Source organism: Arachis hypogaea, unplaced genomic scaffold, assembly GCF_003086295.3.
Source record: "Arachis hypogaea cultivar Tifrunner unplaced genomic scaffold, arahy.Tifrunner.gnm2.J5K5 arahy.Tifrunner.gnm2.scaffold_22, whole genome shotgun sequence".
NCBI classification, from domain to species: domain Eukaryota; kingdom Viridiplantae; phylum Streptophyta; class Magnoliopsida; order Fabales; family Fabaceae; genus Arachis; species Arachis hypogaea.
Window position 1 is genome coordinate 1,329,924 of NW_027255450.1, and position 8,498 is coordinate 1,338,421.

Consider the following 8,498-nt stretch of genomic DNA (forward strand, 5'->3'; position numbering starts at 1 on the left):
TGAGATTTGATCTTGGAGTTCATTTTCGATAGCTGATAGGTTTTTTAGTAGCCAGTCATCGGCTTTTTTCCAAAGAAGCTCTTCTTCCCCTTGTGATAACCCTTTGGGTTGAGGCTGTGATGGGCCAGACACATCCTCGGGAGCGCGCCGCGAATCCCCCCCTTGCCTTACTGAGGAGGGGCCCGCCTCATCTCTGTTCGGCACTTGGCCTACGTTCGTAGCTTCCGAGTGGGATGCTTTAACATCTTGGGAAAGGGGATTCACTTCACCACCCGAACCAGAAATCGAAGAAGCCCCGATAACGACCGTTACAAGATCTTCAAATACAAAACCAATACTAGAATATAGATAGACACGAAGACTATAGCAAAAGAGGGATGCCATATAGGGACCACTTCTTTGATGCAGCAATAGCCAGTAAAGTCCTAATCTTCACAAACTGAAGTTAAGGTTTCCTCCAAATCTATCCAATATTTATTCTTGAGCAAAGCCTGGAACAGGACGATAGGAATAATAGCCTACCTCAGGCATGTTGTCTGGAACTGGATCATGGCTTGAGTCTGGAGAGGGAGAAGCGTTGGTTTACTGATCTCTTTCAGGTCCTGGCTGAGCTTCAACAAGATCTGGTGTTAGACGAAGTTTCTTTCTGGTATACACTATGGTTGATAGTGTATGAGTCACAGGCTTCTCTGGCTGATATATATGAGTTATAATTCACAGTGATACTCTCCGGGGGCAAACAAAACTAGACTAATCAGTGTAGGAGAGCAGCTATGAGCTTTTAAGCTAGGAGTTCCCCTTTCTTCCTGCTATGAGGATCGAATTTCCGGATACCGGATAACCTGAGGTAGGAGTGGCAAGAGTTGACTTCCTAAAATGGTAACAACCAGGGATGTCTAGAGAACTTCTCCTCGATTAGCTACAGAAAGAGCTAGAGAGTAGTTTCGTGCTGTCCGGTCTGAGACCGGGTACAGCGTAAGACGGTATCCTAGTGAGCGGAGCAGTCTTAAGAGCTAATCCGCGTTGGTAATAAGTTTCTAATTTCCTTCTGGCTGAAGGTAGAGTTGCATTTGAGTTGAGTTACTAAATGTAGTAAGGTAATCTACTACACTGCCTTAACTTAAAAAGGACTAGACCGAACCTTAGCCCGGGTGGGAGGGCAAGACCCACTAGATCTGAAAAGAGTAAAGAAGTAATGAACTCTGGCGGATCTCTGAAGACTGTACCGAGTTGATATGAAGCCCTAGCTTGGCAAGTCCATCTACGCAGAAATTCCCCTCTCTCCCAGTCTCTAGCTAAGAGGTCGCGAGATTCATCAATAAGAAGTCCATTGGGCTCAAGCTCTCTATCCGCCGAGTTGCTGATCTTAAGAACTGCCTGGCCATCTCTCTCGCAAACTACCTTTCTCTAAGCCTCGTCCCAAGCTAGACTCAGCCCATATCTTTTGCCTTGTCATTCTGATACAATATGAAAGGAGCTCCCCATCCCCAATTTTGTTGCTAAACCTAAGCTATCAACCATCTCCCCTCTGCCGATCTTATTAGGTTAGGCCCCTGCATCCGACTTATGGCGCTCTATCAGCAAAGGAGGGAGCCAAGGTAGTGGTATTCGCCTTTGCTGCTCTTAGTGAGAAAGGAGCTCTGCCATCTCTATCAGCTAGTTAGCTAGCCGCTCTTTCCCTAGTCTTAGCGAGTCTCATTTTCCTTCGGCTTCTGGCTTTCGGACTAGTAGCTAAGCCTCCTGCCTTTTTAGGCTTTTTAGGTGAGGCAAGCAGGGAGAGAAAGGGACAAGGGCTTAGACTCTCTATTTCCTTTAGCTGGAAATAGAGGACCTTGAGATGGTCTTAGAGAAGAGCGAGCTCTAATGTATCTACGCTTTATATTGATAATAGCAGTCTTAGTCTTCTGGGAGTAGCTCTCCCCATTCGAGAATCCTAGCTTAAGATCTACTGGATGGAGGCTTTACTGCCAGTAATGGTAGATGCAAAAGCGGAAAAGTCATTGCACAGGGTATAGTCTCCCTTAATCCAGGAGATACTATATTAAGTAAGTGAGTTGACCGCCCCACCCGGAGTTTCCCGCCAACTGTATCACAGCCAGACATGACGGATAAACTTGATCAATCGAAAAGGCCTGACACTTCGACAGTAACTCACTACCCTTTTAGATAGAGAGAGCCTTTATCTAGAGCTAGAGATAGGCCCAAAGTCTTATGTATGATGGTCGTAGATGGTGTGGTCTCAAGGGCTGCCCCCGGAAAGACAAGACCACTCCCTGCTCGAGGAACGTAGTCACTAGAGCGAAGCGAAAGGTTTCAGCTCTGGTTCAAATGGTATCTGGGGTATATCTATTATATGTTGTTAACGAATCCGTTTCAGGTTTTCAGACATACCCGGTCTTTTTTCAGTTGCTGCTCCAGGGAAAGAAGTTTCCTTGGGAAAGGTCAACTAGTTGTTAACTTAGCCCGAGTCAGGCCGACTTAAATAAAGATAACTAGGTGCCAAACCTTTATATGATATGAAACCTTTTCTCTGGGAAGAATAGCCTACTTTCGTAGCAAAGGGTTGAGACTTTCCTTCTGAGATGCTGCTTATCCGGCTTATCCGGAACGTAGGGCCGGACGGCTTTCTAGCCATCAAGATAGAAAAGTAAATCGTTCCACTCTAGCTTATGTTAGCCTTTCGTTCACTTACAAAACAGAGGAAAAAAAGAATAATAAATTTATCGAAGAAAGCAGCCAAGTCACACTATTCCCCAACTGAGCATGAATTCTTACATATACCAAGTTGGACTACAAAGAAGATCTGGGAGAAGAGATTCGATGGGAATGATTCCTCTCCTTGTCAGCCCTAACGACGAGCCCGATGAGCGTATCAATGGAATGACCCGAGCAGACCAAAGGATCAAGGCAATAGCTATGCGCATCAAGGTGATACCTACACCGAGCGAACCAAGGGAAGCCTATGATATCATCCCATACTGATAGGCTCAAATCACGGGATTTCACACTATGGAGTTTGATCTCTGGTTCCTGCTTTCAATCTCTGTTCCGATATCTGTTTATAGAATAGATCACGCCTCTAACTATCCATTTCATAAGAGAAGAAGTTAACCTAGCTCGGATCTCACTTCACTCGCCTTTAGCCCCTACTATTCACATTAGCCAATGAAAGAGTACCACACGATGTCCTTTCCTAAGAGGGACTATACCCACTTTCAGAGGCCCTTTCCGAGGTCCAAAGTTTGACCCTCCCGAGATCCTCTTTCTTCTCATCCATGCATGTGAGCGAATAGGGTCCGAGGCTAATCTTTCGTCTAGCAGACCCTCTTATTGCAGTATGAGTTCCCGCCCCAACTAAGCAGTCTACCTCTCAGTTGGAGAAAGCAACTATGAAGTGGAAGTCGCTCTTCTCTTGATGCTACCCCTGTGCAATGACTTTTCTACTCCGCCCTCCATCCAGTAGCTAGCTAGGATTCCTCTTCTCGAATGGGGGGAACGCAACCTATTAGATTGTTGACCCGGCCTCTTACTTCGTTTTAGGCTTAAGTTATTTTAGGCGGGTATGGAATTCTTTTCACCACCTACCTGGTAGATGTGTGCATTTGACCTCTACCCATACCTTTGCTATCTATGCTCCGCTCCAACCATGATAGCTATTTATGCTATTGGTGCTTCTTTCGGGGGTTCAACCAGCCTGGATAAACCACTTCTGGCTTTGCCTCATACCCGGAAAAAACGAAAACTTGGACTTCTTTAGTTTAGGATAAACTTCAATTTGCTTCGCCCCCCGTCCTCACCTCCGCCTATACAGGATCAACTGGATTAGCTGCAATCTATTATTTCTGAAAAGGGATAGGCACAAGCACGTCATGCCCGACAAACTCACCTTGCCTTGCATTGGGGAGAGGCCTATCTGCAGTTGTCGACTCTGAACGAATGGGTTAAGCGAAAAAGGGCGTTGATCCAGGATTCGATTCGAGGCTTGGCCACGACCGGACCCTAACAAGCCGATTTACACTCATGATTGCCATTCATTCATGAACTGGCTTGACACGACACAGAAGAGCTAACAACCATATGGAAGGGGAGGGATCCAATCTCCTTCTTCCTGATCTTATTGGCCCCTTCCCTAAGCCTTAAAGGGGCCTAAGAGCAAGGAAGTCTTAACTCCCCAGTCCCCCCTTTGAAGGGTGAGGCGTGAACCCTCTGTCTGATTCCAAATCTCATCTATTGCTGCTTTCGAATCGGCTGAAAGAGGATTTTGATGTCACTTAGGAGAAGTATAGGGAAGTGTGCCCGAGTCTTCTAGAATATAATAAGTAGTTGTGACTCGGTCTAGCTAGGACAGAGCCATCCTAATCCTAAAGAGACTTTCTTCTGTTCTAGGTTTCCACAAAGGGGTATCAGGGTATGAGAACGCCTTTCTCCTATAATCAAGTCTTTGGTTTAGATCAATCAATCCACCGGTGAATTTTCTGATTGATTAGAAAGACCAACCCCGGCCCTAGTGAGAAGAAGATGGTTAGACGCCAATTGAAAGAGTGGTAGTTTTATCCATGATGACCGGGTGGCTCTCTTTGCCCTTTCGATCTACTAAAGCAATTTCCCACGGTCAAGCCTAGTAGAGCTCCTAGTCCGACAAGGGGGAAGCGTAGCAGGCACGTATCGATGTGCAAATGATGGGCAATTTCTTTCTAAGATCTAGCTGTGGATGATGTCCCAGCTGGAAAGTAAACCTTTTCATATTAATGCCTGCCCTATTGGAGATTCCAACTATATATGCATTTTCTTTTTATGCGACAGGTATGTGACCTTAGGAATTAGGTTCGGGAGTTGCTTTAGCAATTGTTGCTGGCTCCAGGTGTCAGTAATAGAAAAAGATTGGATTGGGAAAGACCATGGAGGTTGACAAACCAGTGCTGTTGGGGAAGCCTCTCATCGAGAAGAAAAAAGAAAATAGGACAATAGCTGACTAAACCTCTGAGCTCTTTTTCTGTAAAGATCCTTTTCTTAAAGGGACATTTCCGCACTCATTTCAGATCATAGAGGTCGGGCTTCAGTCGAACAACCTTCTCCCTCCCTTCCACCGATGAAACTACTCTTGCAAAGTCAAAAAGTCGTATAACGTTCCTTCCAGCCAGTCGAATAGAATCTATTAAAGCAAAGCCAAGAACCACATTCCTTAAAGAAAGTATACCCGAAAGCACTTTCTCTAGAATGGGTCAATCAATCAGTAAGTTGCTGACATTGAAGAGATTCAAGTCGATGCTTCAACTAAGACTCCTACATGACTTTCTGTCTGGAGGGAATCAATGTTTCTCAGTGAATGATGATGCAAGGTATATCTGATTGGAGTGTTCTTTTTATCTTAGGATTTTTGGTCTATTTTATACGAACAAGCAATGGTATGATTAAATACTTGCTTGATCGTGAAGATGTAAAATCTTTGAAAATTGGGGTGTGGGGAGTACCCATGACTAAGGAAAGACGTGTTTCAATGTTTCATTTTTTTATCCCCCTTTTTTTACTCTATTTTTCATTTCTATTGATTGGTATGGATTTCAATCTCTTTCTTGTCAAACTCCAATCCATCCTTCTCACCAAATCTCTCCACTTTCTTTTGAGTAGGTGTGGTGGAGGGCTGGTTATAGCTGTTGTTTTGACTATTTTGGATCCCGAGCTGGCTAAGATGATGGCTCCAGGGGGAGAGGAGGGTGGAAGCGGTGCCAGCTCTTCGAAGCAACCGTCTTTTGACCTGAACGTGCCACCTGGCGGAAGGGACGAGTTGTCTTCCGTTATGTATGAGCTATCAGAAGTTGAGAGAAGGATTCAACAGGCGGAGACCGGGATTCAACAAAGCTTGCTTGAGATTGAAGGCTTGAATGAATCAAGGGTCCAAGTTCTTCAAGCCAGTCAAGAAGCGAGGGAAGGGCCGAGAGATCAACCCGCGCCTTAGCACAAGCACTAAGTAAGCCCCCCCTCACATAGAAGAAGGGGATGGGTGGAGGAGATAAAGGAGAGCCCTAATCCCCTAAAATCCCTCATTAGGGAACACCTGTAAGATGAGTCCGCCGCTTTCTTTCATAACAGAGCCGGGAATAACGGCTGGCATAGAAGTATCTCGCACGCAAGGAGATGCATTTCTGGTACAGGTAGTACTGGACAAGCTCTCAGGGAATAATCTCTTTCTTATTTCTTCCTTTTTTCCCATGACGACTAGGAACGGGCAATTCAAAAATTTCACTTCGAATTTCGGACCTCAACATCCAGCTGCTCATGGTGTTTCACGATCAGTATTGGAAATGAACGGAGAAGTGGTGGAACGTGCGGAACCGCATATTGGATTACTCCAGTGCGGCACGAAGCCGCTGATGCCGAGTCGGCTCCTATGCCGCTAGCTATGCCCTGCTTGGTCCCCCGGCACGGTGAAGGTCCCGTAGCGCGTCATGAGCACCTGGCTAAGGGGCGGTTGAGCAACTCAAGCGAACCGCCCTACCTTACTACAACATAAGGACAGAAGGGAGAGGGTTGTGAAGGTGGCCTCGTTATCCACACCTCCGGTCAGATGAATGGAGGCCCTTAGACAAATGGCCGACCCGGGTTTTCATGAGCGTTGGCGGGTCCTGGAGTGCCTGTCAAGGGCGCTAGCGCATACCCCGGGGTGATCATCACCACCTGCACCTCACATCTCGGCACAGCGGAACGTGTAACCCGCCTGCTGTCTCATTCAACTACATTTGTTCCTGTAATCCATAGCCTAACAGAACGCAGCAGCGAGGGAAAACCCGCCCATACAGCCAGCGGGGAGGATGGCACTACTGGCAAAGACCGTCCGGCGAAAACGCCGCAGGCGCGAAGCGTGGTAGGCCTGTGCCGGGGGAGCATAGCATAGGTAGGAAAGGGAGCCCGGACGGTGGAAGAGCCTGGGGGGCCGGGTCATTTGACGGAAATGGAAGGATTTTCCCCTATTAGATTAGAGAAGGCCCTCCGAAGGGAAGTGCATTAATTCTTGGAAAAAGAGGGAGCGAGCCTATAAAAAAATGAAAGTGAATTCAATGAATAGATAGAGTCAACGGTACGACAGACAGCGCTGCCTACACGCGAATTAGCTTCCGAGGTCGAGCAGTCTCAATTTCACTACAGGATTTGCGAATGAATGCTGGGCCGGGCCACCTCGAATGGCGTGAGCCGCATGCGGGGAGACCCGCACGTACGGTTTTTAGGGGGATCTGGTCGAAAGACCGGCCGGCGCCCACCCGACTAGAGGGACTGAGAAATTAATAGAGTACAAAACTTATCTTCAAGCTTTACCTTATTCTGATCGTTTAGAGGGCGATCGCGGACTCACTGAATGAAGTCCTCCGTTTCTTTCGGAGGTGCTGACCCGCAGCGAGGCAGAGATGACTTAGTTACATAAGGAATATGGCGACGACAACAGCATGTCGTAGAAGGAGATAACAGGCGGAGCCAACGATCCGCTAAGACTAACGTATCTACAACTCCATCCCCGAGTGGCAGTCAAACGGAGGCGTGAATGCAAGATGCCAGCGGAATGATCGGCCGGACAGAGGCTAGGGCTGCTTCCTTCCCACCGCGTCCTTCCTAGCCTAGTGTGTCGGAGATATAAAGCGAGTGCACCGGAAAAGAACGGGAACTGGGTCGATCTATTCTATGGCGAAGCATCCGAAGCATAACTGCACACTCACACGATCTTTGCCGAGAGATAGGAGCATTCGGTGGAACCGGTGAACTACACTTGCTTCTGGATAGATGTGTGGGACAGAGGGCTCGTGGTACCAGCTGCCCAACCAGCCTCCTCTGCTTTGAGAACCGTGTGAACGGAGAGTGGGCAGAAGGGAAGGAGGTCCTCATACGGAGTCGCACACGCACACTTACTTGAGCAGTGCGGAAGACTGGGGAATGGGTTGAGTAAACTCCCCTGGGGCCGGAAAAATAACAGACGAAGCTTTACTTAGATAGGGCTTTGATTGGTCTTTTTTTTCTTAGTGATTGAAAAGGGGGGCGCCTGGTTATGTTACAAAAAGGGAAGGCAGAGGTAGTCCTTCGAATGGCGAAACGAAGGGCTAAATAGCGCCAGTGATTCTCTGAGCCGGTCTGGATTTTCTACGCCTCGGGAAACAGGTCGAGATAGATGACAGCACCCTTTTCCTCTCTTCCTTACCGGGAGGGCAATCTTATGGCCTTCACCTCCCGCCCGGCCCGGAAATAGAACCCAGCCCCCTTCTGATCCATTCATTTCTGCAAGCAGGGAGGGGGGATCCAGAGCTAAGCCTCCCGTCTATTGCATAACCTAAAAAAGCTATAAGCAAAGTACCAGAGGTGCGCTTCGCCCGGTGACTAAGAAAGAAATTGGTTTGCGCTTTGAAGTGATGAGGTCGCAAAGAGGGGGGCTCCTATTGAAAGGCTTTCCCTCCCTAAAAAGGCGACCAGCTTTCAATACTAGTTGTTACGCTGCCATTTTTCCAATATCATTGAAT

At 47.4% G+C, this 8,498-nt stretch overlaps 1 pseudogene; it reads right to left on the reverse strand.

Annotated features, from left to right (window-relative positions):
• Positions 1-7,312: 7,312 nt before the first annotated feature.
• LOC140183381 (uncharacterized) lies at positions 7,313-8,253 on the reverse strand (annotated as a pseudogene).
• Between the last annotated feature and the right edge of the window lie 245 nt (positions 8,254-8,498).